Consider the following 17,899-nt stretch of genomic DNA (forward strand, 5'->3'; position numbering starts at 1 on the left):
AACCTTGGTTATTCTATTTTGGCTAAGTAATGCAATAAGCCATATATAATACCATATATATTAGCCCCTCAGTACCGTATCATTCAAATGTCCTTAAAAGTGTAGCTTCCCTTACCCCCAAAAAAACTACTGTGAAGAAATGGATTAATATGCTGCCCCTGACTCCTGTTTTTGTTGTTATAAACTGTCTACTCTAACTCTCATTCATACAATATATTCATAAACATATACAGACTCTTTGCATATATATTGACAATGGTCACCTAAAGTAATTAACCATATTACCTTAACAACTGAGTAATAACACTTAAGGGTGAATTTTATCGCCCACTATAATTTTTGGGTTTCCCTGTACTGGCAGCTGACAACTAAATCTCTGGGAAGAAAACGGACTGAACAACACCGAAATGGAACAGATTGTTCAGGATATCGGACTGGAACCAATGGTGCAGGATCTCGGACTGGAACAGAAGGTGCAGGATTACCAAGATGGAACTGGATACTGGAGCCAGTGTTGCAACAAGATAATAATTTGCAATGAAGATCAATCGCAGGAATAACCGCCTTAACTCAGATGAAATCACACAGCTAGGATGAGGACAACATTCCACTGGCAAGTGCTCAGTGCTCAGAGAATCCTTATATGCCCCTGGGAGAGCAGGATTGGCTGCAGAAGTCAGGTAACAGCAAACTGGTCTCCTGTTGGTGGATGAACAGTCACCTGATTCAGACTGTCATGGCTGCGCCCAGCAGCCAGCACTGGAGGGAATGCTGCACATGGAAGCCGGGGAGACTGCAGGAGGTGAGAAGAAGCTGCAGCTAGAGGGAGTCTGTCACAGAGCCGGATCATGGAGCGGGGAACCAGTTAAGTGACCTGGTGACTGCAGCACATAGTGCTGCTTTTATAATAGAAGAGGAGGTGGCCACAATGTACTCTCTCCTGGCTAGCTGTGGTATGTCACGTGTCATTTCACTGGGGATTTTGGAAAGTAACTACTTAGGTGGTTTTATTTCAAATTTGTTATGGCCTCAATCTGTTATTTGGATGATCACTAATGAGTTATGCTATTATATGAGGGACTCCAGCCTCAGGTGTTTCTGTTATGTTCTAGATTTTCTCTTTAGTACAGAGTTTTACCTTTGGTACAGTCTAAAATCTCTCTCTTTAGTAATCCTCTCTCTCATCATCACACATTACAGGCTGTCTATATCCTTTTTCTCTCCTCCTTTTCTTAGAGCTATCTGTATGTTAGTCCCTATATGATAATGTGGCGCTGCCATTAATGGAGATCCTATAACCAACTTTCTACCCTTTATGTTTGTGCTAATCAGCAGGTAGTCTGGTATATATTAATAGACTGGGTCACAGTATTTGTCTATCTCTGAGTGCCTCCCACAGAGCTCTACACAGTTTGTGTTATATTTAGGGGATAAGGTCTCCTGGTAAGTAGTTACTGACAGTTACTGCACACTATGCCCACTCTTCACTTTCTCCCCTCACTATATGTAGGGAAATGAACAGAGACTACTCCACCTGAGGTTGCTCAACCTCTTTTTCCTTATCATTTGCAGGGGAGCTGACATGACCTGTCTATTCATTTACCTTAGCGCGACTGTCACTCTGCTTGCTGAACTGCTCTTTATATTTTCTTCTAGTTTGCCATGGCAACCTCCCCTGAGATCACCCCATAACTGTGGTGGATATATTAACCTCTTCACTGCCAACATTACCACAAATGAAAGTGGAGGTTACATTTACCCCCTGGTGCACTGGCACCTGTAGTCCATTTCACCTGGGTTCCACCTTTAAAAGCAAACAAGATTAGTACATCCTACCTAAAAATAAATTGTGTTTCTCATTTACCTCCCATTCATGCACTACCTCATGCCAAAAACTTTTATCTTCTCCTTTCAACTCTACTGCTACAGCACCCGTTTGTCAGGAACAGTGGATTTAACTGGCATTTCCTTGACACTCTAATAAACCTCTCCCTTCAATAGATTAGAGGGGCTTTCTTTTTCGGATTTTCCTCCATGGGGTACATAACTTTATTTACACAAACTTCCACAGCATACCCTCCTGCAAGTCTTGTTTCTTGTTGTACTCTTGTTTGTCCAAACTTTTAATTTTTGGGGGGATCCAGCTCCCCCAATAGTGGCAGCAAGTGTATCAATGCCAACTTTGTCCTTGTTCATCTGTTTCTTCCCCATGTTGGGGTCAGGAAGTCTGTGTGCATTCTAGTCCCTTTAAGTCTCGCTGTTAATTATGGCATCTGCGTTGTAAACAGGATCTGGTTGCTACATTCGATCTCAGCAGTGACTCCAAAAGTGTAACACCTGCTCTTCTGTAGATTGCCTAAAAAGGGTGATAGGGTCAAACTAATTAAGTTGGACAGAGCTTGTGTCTTAGTGGTACCTCCATCCGAGCCTTTGTCTTCACCCTGGGTCAGCCTGGGGAAACCCTTATGAGCCAAGCTATGGGTTTGATGAACCTTGGTTCAACCCCTTCCCTATAAACAATACACTGGCAGAGATATGTAAAAGCAATAGTCCCAAAGGGTAAATGTATTTTATTTAAAGGATAAGAAGGTTTTGTGTAAAATACAACACCATTTATAATGCAGTTCAATAGAATTCAGTTTCAAACCTAAGTATATGTAAATATATTATTCTCCTGTTTGTACTGGCGAGATGGTTGGGTGGTATGCACTGATATGTCCTTTCTTCCTTACCTGTGTATATATTATGTTTTTGTGTGCATATGTTATCAATTTGTTTTATTTTGCAGCCAATATGGAGCTTGTATCTGATGTACAGTATAAGGGAGGTTTTCTAAACTTTATTGAAGCCTAATTCAGAATGTATATTTTGGTTGCTTTTATTTAATATTAAAGCAGGCAGTAATAACTCCGATTCTGCAAAACTCGCAGAAGCCATCCCATTTCTCAAGTCTCATGTTCTTCCATACTTCCCTGTACTTGGCTCACATGCTTCAGTCAGGCTCTCATTCTACAGACACAACACTCGATAAGGTGGTCACTGATTTTATCACTGCTAAGCTAAAGGTCAGAACTTCTAGCTTCTAGTTTCCTGGATCTCTCTACTGCATCTGGCAATGTTCCTCACTCTCTTTTTATACAAACACTACATTCCTTTGGTCTATTGTGGTTCTTATCCTACTTAGAAAACTGCTCCTTTTGTTTTTGTTTCTCTGGATCCACCACCATCTTCAGCTTTAGTACCACAATGCTCCATGGCCATAGCTTGGCTTCTCTGTGCCCTGGGCTAGCAACCCCACCTTCAGCACACATAACATCAGTAATTACATAATAAGCACCAGGGAAGCACTGAGAGAAGGAAAATGGCTTCTGGGCACATCAAAGAAGCGAGTTGCCTTTCCAGGGTGACATCAAGGTTGCCTATACATGGCACCAGTGTCGCATTCCTTGTTACGGCCCCGCAAGGCTCTGTGCTAGGGCCTCTACTCTTCTCTATTTATAACACTCATCTTGGAAAGCTAATAAGCTCTTTGAGATTTCAGTATTGTCCTTATGTGGAGAATACCCATATCCAGCTATCTTCTACAGGCCTGTCCCCATCTGTTTTGGCTGCATTACTGAATGTCTTTCTGTCATTTTATCTTGCATGTCATCTCAGTTACTCATGATAAACTGAGCTAACAGTTTTCACACCAGTCAGCAGAAGCTGCCTAATTGATAGCTCTATATTTGTGGACCAAAATGTTCTTCTAATGCTGCTCCGCTCTGCTAGTCCATACATTGGTTGCCTGTATTTTACCAAAGAAAATCTAAAATACTCCTACTACTGTAATACCTCTTTTCCACCAAAAACCCAGGTCCGACCTGGGTTTTTGGACATGGTTCCAACCCTGGTCAGACCCAGGTCAGACCCATTTACACTACACCTTTGATCTGGGTTACTCCAAGGTCAGTCCTGTTCACACTGAGCTCAGGTCTGCCCTGCTAAACCTGTGAGGTCATAAAAAGTGGGAGGTGAATGCTCCACAACCACCAATCAGCTCATTTTAGGCATGACCAAGGTCAGATAACCCGGGTTGCACCGTTTACACTGCACCATTACCTGGGTCCATCCTGGGTCCAACCCTGGTAGCTACCTGGGTTGGATTGCAGGGTCACTTGACCCAGGTTATTTTTCAGGGACCCTTTTACACTGAGCTGCGACCCGGGTAGACCCAGCAAAAACCCAGGATTTTGCTCTGGTGTAAAAGGGGTATAACATACAAAGCAATTAGCCCCTTCACTGCGGAGCCTATTTTGGCATTTTGGGTGGGCTAGATACATTCCAACATCAATATCAGTAATTATTAATGTAGCACCCACACAAAATGTACCTTTTTTTCCAGAAGACATTGACTTTCCAGAAAATAGCCTCAGTTTGATTATTTCTCAGCACAGCAAAGACAATCCAGTAATAATGGCCAAAAAGTACTTATTTTATTGAAATTTCTAGGATGAGAACTAATAGCAAATGTGTGTATTTTTTGCCTAAACACCAAGAAATAATTAGGGATGTGCGCCAACCCCCCTGTTTTGGTTTTGGATCTGAATCTCCTTCAAGGTTTTGTATCTGGATTTGGTTTTACGTGTTTTGTTTTTTGTTTTGGATCTGTACATTTTCTAAAAAAAATCATAAGAACAGCTGAAATCACATAATTTGGGCCTGTTTTTGTTCCTCCAGTATTATTAACCTCAATAACATTTATATCCAGTCAATTTTGACCACCTCACAGTCTAAGCTAAGCGACAGCAGTGGGTGTCACAAAAATGTGGCAGTTCAGCTTCCAACATGGCACATCTAGGAAACAGATTGGCACTGCAGTTTAATAAACTATACGACCCCATAGAGAAACCAAAGAATGTTTTCATTAATCAAGAACTAGATCAGAGGCCCGAATGAGATGGAGTATATTTATGGAGTAGTTGAAGGCAAGGAAAGGAAGGAAGGATTGATTAGTTTGCAAATTTATTTTAAAAAAATGATGCTGAAGAAAATTTATGAGGGAGGATCAATGTATGATCAAGTTCTTCAGTTCTTAAAAGACATCTTTTATCTGGAGAGGGTTCGCTATTTGAGCGTGGAGTGTCTGCACCATTTCACAGAGATGCTTGGGGTGTATATGGGAGCAAGCTCACTGAAGCCCACTTGTGTCCAATCCTATGCGAACCAACCACCTAAAACCTGATCACCTGAGTGACATCTGCAGAGCACATGTCGCTAACACACAGCCATTTTGTGCCACATCCTGAGTGAATATTGATTCAGTCCATATATGCTGTATATTTTTTATACATCTAATAGAAATGATGTGGCCTTGCTTGTGGAGGTGCTGCTAAATAGTACACACTGTAAACGGATGTTTACTTTGTGCTCAGGGAGGTTGTTAGGGATAATGGGACCAAGACTTGCTGTTTACATTAAAGGAAAGCAGCCTGTACTGTAGCTCTCCGGCTGATCTATAACTCCCAAACTTACTCCGACATCATCCTCCTGAATTTTATCAACTTGTTTTTGTCCAACACATTCTTCATCATCATTGTCCTAATTAGTGTCAGATACACAATTATCCCCTCATCCTATTGCAGTTACAACTTCCACAGTAGCATCCTCAATTTCTAGGTATAAACCATCATATTGTTAATTAAACGAGTACTCCTCCTCATATTTGCAGAGGGTACTAAATGATTGCACGGGATTAGAATTTTAGGGCCAAATGTAATAGGGTGAGAGGTTAGCAACTGTGAGAGTTTAGCAGTAAAACTCTCACACTAATACATTGATCAAGTTGTATTTTCAATACAGGAAACACCTGGATGAGAGTTTAAATCTTGAAAGTTTTTTGAGTCTAAAAAACATGCAAGTTTGCATATTCTGTGGTTTAAATACATTGGCTGAGTTTAGAAATGTGAGAGTTTTCTCTCACATTTTCTAAATTCTCACCCTATTACATTTGGCCCTTAGTGTCAGAATCAGAAATGTCAGACTCACACATCACACTTGGGGACACCCTTAGACTTTCCTCAAGTCTAAAGTTTGCCAACACACAGTTTGTCCTTCAGTCTTAGTGTGTTTCGATTCACTACCAGGATTTCTGACAGCCTTAGCAGTTTCTAGTCTTGGTTGTTGCTAGGCAGCAGGGAAGCTGTCAGTATTGAGGAAGCATTCAGCTGCATCCAGTCTGCAATCTAGCTCTCAGTGTGTATGCAGTTCAGCTGTATTGCAATTAGGAGAATGGCTGCATTGGTTCCTCTTCCTGTTATATTGCATTCACGGCCAGCATTCCCTACTGGTGACAGCTTATAACGTGTTGTTGCCAGGTCCGTTCCATGTGTAACGTTTTTCTGGTCTCCTGCTCTGCATATGCCCAGCCGTGTCTATTCCTAGTTTACTACATTCTTGTGGAACTTTAATTATTGTTTCTACCAACTGCAAGTATTACCAAACCTACACAGTGAATATCTGCCTTGCACACCTATGCTGACACAGTGAATTTACATCTCTGCTGTAATATTTCTGCTAATACAAATATCTTCCTTGCACCAGTGTATACAGTATATATATGCTGTGTTTAAGTCTGTGCTGCTGCTGCTACACCTGCAAGTCTTGCTGTGTGGATTATTGTTGCTGTCTGCTAAATCACCTTTTTGCTATCCAGACTAACTGTCCTGCAATTAACCCTGTGGATGCTAGTTCTGTTTCTGCAATTACACTGACCTTGTAAAGTATCTGTATCTACTCCAGCCAATATCCTGTGATCACCCTTGTATTGTACAAGCCCCTACTGTCTGAGCTTAAGCCCTGGTGGCCACCTAAGTACCAGTGAGTGTATTCAACTCTATGGAAACAAAGAGTGGTTGTTATTGGCAGAGATCTCAGTAGGAGGCTCTAGGGGTCTTATACATATAAAGGGGTGTTTCATAACAGTGTTCTTTTTGTGCCCTAATTTGCCTATTTTATAGGTGGCACCTCTAGACTTAGAGCAAGTAGCTGTTGCATGCGAGGTTATTATAGAAGATACCAGACTGTGTTTGGCCCTGACTTTCGCAATAAGCATTCTAGAGCATGAAACAGCAGTAGCATGACCACAACTTGCAAAGTAAGGCCATGGCCTGAGCTTTTCCTTTCCAATGTGTGTGGTGTATGACATAGTGGCAATTTCTACATTTTTTGGCAGTAACCTTTTACTTTACAGTAGGAGGTGATGTTTTCTAAAAGAATGTCATACACTGTGTTGATTTGGAGAGCCCTTTCTTACACCTTCTTCTTATGCCTTAACCTTTTTTAAAAGTAGATGTTGAAGCAGTACTATGACAGCCAGCACTAGTACTCAGATGCTCCTGTTCATCTACAGACTGATTCATGATTGATTTACACCAAAACAGGAGGGAAGGTACTGTACTTGAACTTGTAACTGCCACCATACCAAGTGACCGTACAATGAGAGGGGGAAATGAGGGACTGTTACTTTTATCATGTAGCTTTATTATTATTTAAACAAAAAGAAAATGTCTTCTTTTAACTGTTATTACTTTGGGGTGCAGCTAACTGGGACAATACACCCAGTAAGTACAGTAATATACACTGCCCCCCAAACATATATTATAATAATTATATATATATATATATTTATTTATTTATTTTAAATGAACAAAATGACTTTAAGGTGCAGCTCACTCAGACACAGCACAGTATTTGTTGGTCAAATAAGCTTACAAACACAGTACTGGCTCCTTCACTAATACAAAAGGCACAGTATATACAGTACAATTCAAGTATATACACACTACATACTGTAGAAAGTTCAGCTCAGACTCAAACACAAGCAGGAGCCTGTGCAGATTACTAGCTATAGCGTCTGTCCCTTTTCTCCCCTTGACACATACAGTTTAGAAGATTGCGTTTTTCTGTCCACCGAGACACAACACTGAGCAAACTAGATCTTTAGTCAGCTAAGCCTGAAATCACAGTACTGTCTCTGCCCTCATACATAATATACTGCAGTGTAGATATATACACTTTTGATAACAATTGTAAGTGTAGCTACTTCAACACACATACACAGGAGGAGCCTGTATTGCAGATGGTTGCTAGTGTCTGGCCCCCACAGACACACAGATTAAAGAGGACTTCTTTTAAATTCACTTCAGCCACCTACAACTGTCTCCAATGTTGACTATTGCAGCATAGCTACAGATAACGACCCTCCCCTTGCACTTTCCTATCTAAACTTGGACGTGCAATCACTAGGGAGGGACTTATATGTAATCCACAACACACAAGAACCGACAATTCCTGAGAAAATTATGTTTTGCCTCATTTTATGAACTGAAATTGGCTGGAGGAACCTGCACCATGCCTCGGTACGACTGAAATTTGGTTCTGTCGGATTATCCGAATCTGAACTGCAACTCTCTAAGATATATATATATATATATGAATTTCCAAAAAGGAGGCACTCACAGGCTGAATAGGCTTTAGAAAAAAACTAATGCTTTATTGCATTAGCGCATCTACGTTTCGGGGTACATTCCCCGTCCTGATGATGGGGAATGTACCCCGAAACGTAGATGCGCTAATGCAATAAAGCATTAGTTTTTTTCTAAAGCCTATTCAGCCTGTGAGTGCCTCCTTTTTGGAAATTCATACATACGGGGGACGTCCATCCTCAGGGAGAGCACCGCAGCAAGGAATCATTTGCTCACACAATAGGAGTGCCGGTAATTTGGACTGTATATATATATATATATATATATATATATATATATAAACTCCTGTATATTACAATAATGGCTGTTACGTCCTGTTTATAGGGCGCAGCCTATAGGGATATACATTCTGGATGCGTGTCGCACCTGCAGAGCACATTCTGCTGTGTGATGTATAATGAGCCCCGCTCGCCTGCTGTATAGGTGTTGTGGCATCGCTAAGATTTGGATGAATTTCTTCCGCAGCCATTATCGTGGGCGAGCGCTTTTGTGTCTCTTATGCTGACATCTGGAGGGCTATAACTCACAGCATGGCACAAACCTCGCTCCCATTCTCTGTACAAACAGGACTTGGCCTCTGTCTTTACCCTCTATTGCCCGTACTTTGGAATCACTGCTGTTGAATACAAGCAGCCCAGAAAGCTGCATATCAAGCAAAGCAGGTTACAACACATTTATTCCTGCCCGCAGGAGGAACTGGCACAGACTGGCAAAAGGAACATTGATTACCGGAATGTATGACTTCTGTGCAGCCTGATATCTGAAGATGTAGGGATCTCCCTGATTCCCTCCGCTACAGACGGACACAGCTTCTCTGTCCTCTGTTTACTAGAGAAGAATGGAAAAGTAAAGGCGATAAAACCATAGAAATCATACAGGTCTAATAATGCTTGCCAATACATTATACGAGGACTGATTGAAAAGTAATGAGACTGCCTCTGTTTTTCTGTCCCATCGGTAGACGTGGCAACGCTATGCTGGTTATTGTGAAGCTCATACAACGCTGTGTCTGAACTTGCTTTTGGACTGCCGTAGTCTTCTTTGCTTGGGTGATGGTATAATCTGGGGTGATGTATACATCATCTTCTTCACACAATATTAATTTGTCCCCGCTTGTATATAACAAAATATATAATATATAGAGTTGAGCGGGTTCGGTTCTCAGAGAACCGAACCCACCTGAACTTTCAATTCCGAGCTGAGACCCAAGATGGCTCGGGTTTTCCCGCCTGACTCGGATCTCAAGACGAGGCAAAACGTCATCATCCCGCTGTCGGATTCTCGCAGGTGTTGGATTGTATAAAATGTTCCATACAATCGCCGCCATTTTCATTCCGGCTGTGGATAGTGAAGAGGAAGGAGGAGGCTGTGATAGCTGTGCTGATAGGGGCTGGCTACTGTTGTCAAGAGCTGGCTGCTTATTGTCCATAGGGGCTGGCCGTCTGTTGTCCCTAGGGCCTGGCTGGCTGTGCTGCTGTGTTGTCTAGGGGGTGCTCACCTCTGTCCATCAGGTGTGCTCTTCATCTTCACCCCCAGTGTGAAAAAAGAAAAATCTGTGTGCATGTGTGCATTAGCCACACTTATCAGCAACCTTGCTGCACAGGGGTGCTGCCTGTGTCATTTATCTTGGGGCTGCTGTCTCATTCAGGGGTGCTCTCATCCCCCCCAAGTGCCAAAAAAAAATAATTAATCAATCAATCAATAAAAGTGTTTTTTTTTTTCTGTGTGTGTGTGTGTACATTAGCCACACTTATCACCAGCAATGTATCTGTGCAGGGGTGCTGCCTGTATCATTTATCAAGGGGCTGCTGCCTTGTTCAGGGGTGCTCTCCCCCCAAGTGGCAAAAAAAATTAATGAATCAATCAATAAAAGTGTTTTTTTTTCTGTGTGTGTGCGTTAAGCCACACTTATCACCAGCAACGTAGCTGCACAGGGGTGCTGCCTGTATTGTTTATCAAGGGGCTGCTGCCTCGTTCAGGGGTGCTCCCCCCCAAATTGCCCCCCAAAAATGAATCATTCAATCAAAGTGTTTTTTTTTTCTGTGTGTGTGTGTGTGTGTGTGTACGCATGACATCAAAAATGCCCAGATTTGCATAAACATTTTCTAAAGGTGAAAATAGAGGATATGGTTTAAAAAATAAAATAAAGCAGCTAAAACTGTGTTCTCTGATTACAGTGTCCCTACTCCCTACCCATGGCCCCTCTACCTGACTTTCAGCGAGTCAGAGGGGCAACTCCATGCAACCGTATCCCAGAGTGCAGCTGCTCCTCCTGTAGCCCAGGTCAGAAGATGTGTAGGGGGTGTGGTGATGATATGGACTAAAATGGAGCTCACATTCACTAAAGTGGACAATGAATCCCCAATCTAACAGGGAGCGCAGCTGTAATTTATACAAAACACAGGATGGGATGACGATATAGGCTTGGGTGATGGTATAATCTGTGGTGATGTATACATCATCTTCTTCACAAAATATTAATTTATCCCTGCTGGAATCCACCATTACAGGTACCTCTGTGATTTTTGCACGTAATTGACGGTAAAGGTCTTTCTCATAGAATTTGTAGTTAATTTTGATGGACATCATCTTTTCCACATTTTGGGGAAGTAGTCTCAGGCCGATCACTGACAAGGGTTCCCGGCTGTGCTGAAAACTCTTTGTGAGTTCACACTGGAAGGTGAGCAGCTCAAGTAAAGCAAAGGCAGTTTGTGTAAAGGCCTACAAATTGCCTCTTTTTCCTGCCAGTAGTTCTTTACATCTCTTCAGATCTGTGTCCGTTGGGAAGACGAAACAATGTCTTCATCCCTTCTGGGATTGAAATCCACTCCCAACAGCAGGCATGGTGCTCAAGAATTCTCAAGAAAGACACAACAACGTAAGACTTAAATCTGAAATGTTGCATTTGCTGCTCTGTTCCGCTTGTCCACATATCTGCTCTGGTTAAGTGGACAGTGGGTACAATGGCAGTTTGAAGGCCACGAACTATGTTTTTTTAATGTCCCTGTACAGGTTGGGAAATGTTTATGTGGAAGCTTTGCAAAGGATTATTTTACAGCCAATTGTTTTGGAAAGCAGTAGCACTCTTCCTGGTCCCCTTCTCGGATGAAAATCCACTCCTAGCAGCAGAAGCAGGTGCAGGATTCTCAAGAAAGACACACTGTAAGACCCTAAATCTTAAATATTGCGCTTGTCCACATATATGTGCTGGATAAGTGGCAGTTTGGAGGCTACTAACTAATTATGTTTTTTTAATGTCCCTGTACAGGTTGGGAAATGCTTTTTCATGTGAAACCTTTGCAAATGATTATTTAACAGTCAAATGTTTTGGAAAGCACTACTAGAAGTCTTCCTGGTCCCCTTCTGGGATGAAAAACAATTCACTTCCAACAGCAGGCATGACACTCAAGGATTCTTCTGGGGCAAGAACTGATGTGAATGTGTCAAATTTGTTTTGTAAATGCCTCCCCTCCTCCCCCATAAATTTACTTCGTAATCAAAAAATTAAATTACATTTACTGCCAATCAAGCCTTCCTTGCCCTGCCTTCAACTACATACATACTCCAACTCCCTCAGGCCTCTTTGTTTCCTGATGTGCCATGTTGGAAGTTGAACTGCCACGTGTTTGTGCTGCCCACTGCTGCCACTTAGCTTAGTCAGCCAGCTAGCTTGGTGCAAATTTTGGGCCTAAACTGGATGAAAACAATATAGTGAGCTGTGAGGTGGTCAAAATTGACTGGAAACGAGCGGAAATAAATGTTATTGAGATTAATAATACTGTAGGAACAAAAACAGGCCCATTTTATGTGATTTTAGCTGTTTTTATGATTTTTTTTTTAGAAAAAATACAGATCAAAACCCAAAACACCGAAACAAAACACGGAAGACGGTTTTGGCAAAACCAGTCCAGATCCAAAACCTCATCCCGTCCAATATATAGTGCAAGGTGTACCTAATAAAGTGGCTGGTGAGTACACAAGCACCTCAGACAATTGAACAAATTCAAAATATAAAAGAGCTTTTTGATATTTGAAATATCTGTACCTGTGTTTGAGCAGTGATTGATCGCTCCAATTAGTACAATACATGGCGCTGAAATGGTACATAAAAAAAAAGGAGATGACAATGACAACAGTAATAATCCCCTCAATTTATATTTGCACTTCTATTATTAGTTAATGATGTTTGATGTTTCATTCAGGTACTTTGGATATTTCCGTCCTGATAAGCATTTACAGTTTTTGACAATATAGTTTGTCGCCTTGTTTTGCTAAAAAATATGCATGTACTTCTTCTCGCATTACATCGAGGATGTTTACGGTCATTTTCCTGGCTTACATTGGTAATTGTACCTAAATTGTATCAACACCAAGATGTCAATTTTTTCCGAATAGATTTTCATAGAAATGCACCTTCTGGTCCATGACTCCTGTCTGGGATTAAAAGTCAAATCAAAATCATGGCTTCTCTGTGTTCTCCCCTCACATGTATTCATCTTTTATCCAGGCTACACAATAAGCAAAGGGAATGGGCCGATCTTAGGACTGACCATCCAATGCTACCATCTCTTGGTTGCCCTGTTACAGGGCCGGCTCTAGGGGTGTTCGACCGCCACCCATAGAGGGCGCACCCTTCCACAGCATCCCAATTTCATCGGGACAGTACTGTCCCACTGCTCCACCTGTGGGCCGAAGTGACCCACAGGTAGTCAAATCGGGGGGTTGGGGACCCCCACCGTTGCAGCTGTGCCGGGAACCCAGAGTCTGAATGGATGCTGCGCGCATGCGCACCCCTCAGATAGCATCACGTAAGGGTGCTATTAGCCCTGGAGCCGACCCTGCCCTGTTATACTGTAGTGCCATGGTTATTACCCTCGGGACCCCAAACAGGTCACGTTTTCTAGGTCACCCAGCAGGTGCACAGGTGTATTCATTACTCACTGACACATTTTAAATGATCCATAGGTGGAGCTAATTAAGGGGTCTAATTACTAAGCCTTGGGTGGAGATAAAGTGAACGTGGATAAGGTACCAGCCAATCAGCTCCTAGCTGCCAAGTCACAGGCTGTGTTTGAAAAATGACAGTTAGGAGCTGTTTGGTTGATACCTTATCGCCATCTACTTTACCTCCATCCAAGGCTTAGTAAATAGACGCCTATGTCACTTGTGATTCGGTGAGGAGACCTGGAAAACATGCACTGTTTGGGGTCCTGAGGACCGAGTTTGACAGCCTGTGCTGTAACGGAAACCTGTCTATGCTGTCTAGCACTGGGGCTGTTGGAGATGTGAAGCACACTGACAGTTCTAATTGTATTAATAATAATATTATTATTATTATTATTATTATTATTATTAGTAGTAGTATTAGATAGGGCACTATATGACAGAAGTCTTGTATCACATTAAGAGGATATAGACAACAGTGTCCCACATTTTTGAATGGTATACTTAACTCTCTTGAAGCCTGCTAAAAAAAATTAAAACTTAACCAGGATTTATTTTTTTTCCTCTACCCAGCTTCCACACGTCCTAGTGACTTCTGGGCCCACCGGTGGATAGGTAAGAATACTCAATGCATGCAAGTTTCGCCATGTGGGCCCCCTTATATACTATAACACACAGCCTGCACCCATTATAGATACACCCACAGCTACATGGTATAAATTTCTCTTTTCCCCAACACAGAAATCTCTGTCAGACTATGAGGGGAGATGTATCAAACCTTCTAAAAAGGGCATGTGGAGAAGTTGCCCAAAGCGACCAATCAGCTGCTAGCTATCATTTAGCTAGTACATACTATCAAATATGCAGAGCTGTAACTAGACTTTTTGGTGCCCTGTGCCAGAAAGAGCATTGGTGTCCCCCTCAATTTTCAAAGGGACATAATGCACCCAAAAAAGGGCCATGGCCTCATGGGGAAGGGCCAGGGAAGAGATAGGAGAGGCCAGGAGATGCTGGGGTTGAAATAAGAGGAAGCTACAAGTGAGAATGATAATAAACAGAAATTTGACAGGCCCAAACAGCGCCCCCTGACCTGTGGTGCCCTGTGCGATAGCACCGGCCACACTACCCTAGCTACGGCCCTGAAAATATGAGGTAGCAGCTGATTGGTTGCTATGGGCTACATCTCCACCCGTTCTCTTTGGAAGATTTGATACATCTCCCACTAGGATTGGGAAACAAACTTTCAGATTATTTTTCGCATGTCTTAATGTATCAACCATTCTGAAATGTTGGTTACAGTTATACATATACTGGCTGATGTACACAGTTATACATATACTGGCTGATGTACACAGTTATACATATACTGGCTGATGTACACAGTTATACATATACTAGCTGATGTACACAGTTATACATATACTAGCTGATGTACACAGTTATACATATACTGGCTGATGTACACAGTTATACATATACTGGCTGATGTACACAGTTATACATATACTGGCTGATGTACACAGTTATACATATACTGGCTGATGTGCACAGTTATACATATACTAGCTGATGTACACAGTTATACATATACTGGCTGATGTACACAGTTATACATATACTGGCTGATGTACACAGTTATACATATACTGGCTGATGTACACAGTTATACATATACTGGCTGATGTACACAGTTATACATATACTGGCTGATGTACACAGTTATACATATACTAGCTGATGTACACAGTTATACATATACTGGCTGATGTACACAGTTATACATATACTGGCTGATGTACACAGTTATACATATACTGGCTGATGTACACAGTTATACATATACTGGCTGATGTACACAGTTATACATATACTGGCTGATGTACACAGTTATACATATACTGGCTGATGTACACAGTTATACATATACTAGCTGATGTACACAGTTATACATATACTAGCTGATGTACACAGTTATACATATACTGGCTGATGTACACAGTTATACATATACTGGCTGATGTACACAGTTATACATATACTGGCTGATGTACACAGTTATACATATACTAGCTGATGTACACAGTTATACATATACTGGCTGATGTACACAGTTATACATATACTGGCTGATGTACACAGTTATACATATACTAGCTGATGTACACAGTTATACATATACTGGCTGATGTACACAGTTATACATATACTGGCTGATGTACACAGTTATACATATACTGGCTGATGTACACAGTTATACATATACTGGCTGATGTACACAGTTATACATATACTGGCTGATGTACACAGTTATACATATACTAGCTGATGTACACAGTTATACATATACTGGCTGATGTACACAGTTATACATATACTGGCTGATGTACACAGTTATACATATACTAGCTGATGTACACAGTTATACATATACTGGCTGATGTACACAGTTATACATATACTAGCTGATGTACACAGTTATACATATACTGGCTGATGTACACAGTTATACATATACTGGCTGATGTACACAGTTATACATATACTGGCTGATGTACACAGTTATACATATACTGGCTGATGTACACAGTTATACATATACTAGCTGATGTACACAGTTATACATATACTGGCTGATGTACACAGTTATACATATACTAGCTGATGTACACAGTTATACATATACTAGCTGATGTACACAGTTATACATATACTGGCTGATGTACACAGTTATATATATACTGGCTGATGTACACAGTTATACATATACTGGCTGATGTACACAGTTATACATATACTAGCTGATGTACACAGTTATACATATACTGGCTGATGTACACAGTTATACATATACTGGCTGATGTACACAGTTATACATATACTGGCTGATGTACACAGTTATACATATACTGGCTGATGTACACAGTTATACATATACTAGCTGATGTACACAGTTATACATATACTGGCTGATGTACACAGTTATACATATACTAGCTGATGTACACAGTTATACATATACTGGCTGATGTACACAGTTATAAATATACTGGCTGATGTACACAGTTATACATATACTGGCTGATGTACACAGTTATACATATACTGGCTGACGTACACAGTTATACATATACTGGCTGACGTACACAGTTATATATATACTAGCTGACGTACACAGTTATACATATACTGGCTGATGTACACAGTTATACATATACTGGCTGATGTACACAGTTATACATATACTGGCTGATGTACACAGTTATACATATACTAGCTGATGTACACAGTTATACATATACTGGCTGATGTACACAGTTATACATATACTGGCTGATGTACACAGTTATACATATACTGGCTGATGTACACAGTTATACATATACTAGCTGATGTACACAGTTATACATATACTGGCTGATGTACACAGTTATACATATACTAGCTGATGTACACAGTTATACATATACTGGCTGATGTACACAGTTATACATATACTGGCTGATGTACACAGTTATACATATACTAGCTGATGTACACAGTTATACATATACTGGCTGATGTACACAGTTATACATATACTGGCTGATGTACACAGTTATACATATACTAGCTGATGTACACAGTTATACATATACTGGCTGATGTACACAGTTATACATATACTGGCTGATGTACACAGTTATACATATACTGGCTGATGTACACAGTTATACATTACACAGTTATACATATACTGGCTGACGTACACAGTTATACATATACTGGCTGATGTACACAGTTATACATTACACAGTTATACATATACTGGCTGATGTACACAGTTATACATATACTGGCTGATGTACACAGTTATACATATACTGGCTGATGTACACAGTTATACATATACTGGCTGATGTACACAGTTATATATATACTGGCTGATGTACACAGTTATACATATACTAGCTGACGTACACAGTTATACATATACTAGCTGATGTACACAGTTATACATATACTGGCTGATGTACACAGTTATACATATACTGGCTGATGTACGCAGTTATACATATACTGGCTGATGTACACAGTTATACATATACTAGCTGACGTACACAGTTATACATATACTGGCTGACGTACACAGTTATACATATACTGGCTGATGTACACAGTTATACATATACTGGCTGATGTACACAGTTATACATTACACAGTTATACATATACTGGCTGACGTACACAGTTATACATATACTGGCTGATGTGCACAGTTATACATATACTGGCTGATGTACACAGTTATACATATACTGGCTGATGTACACAGTTATACATATACTGGCTGATGTACACAGTTATACATATACTGGCTGATGTACACAGTTATACATATACTTGCTGATGTACACAGTTATACATATACTGGCTGATGTACACAGTTATAC

The sequence above is a fragment of the Taudactylus pleione genome, unplaced genomic scaffold, assembly GCF_031769625.1.
Source record: "Taudactylus pleione unplaced genomic scaffold, aTauple2 ptg000860l, whole genome shotgun sequence".
NCBI classification, from domain to species: Eukaryota; Metazoa; Chordata; class Amphibia; order Anura; family Myobatrachidae; genus Taudactylus; species Taudactylus pleione.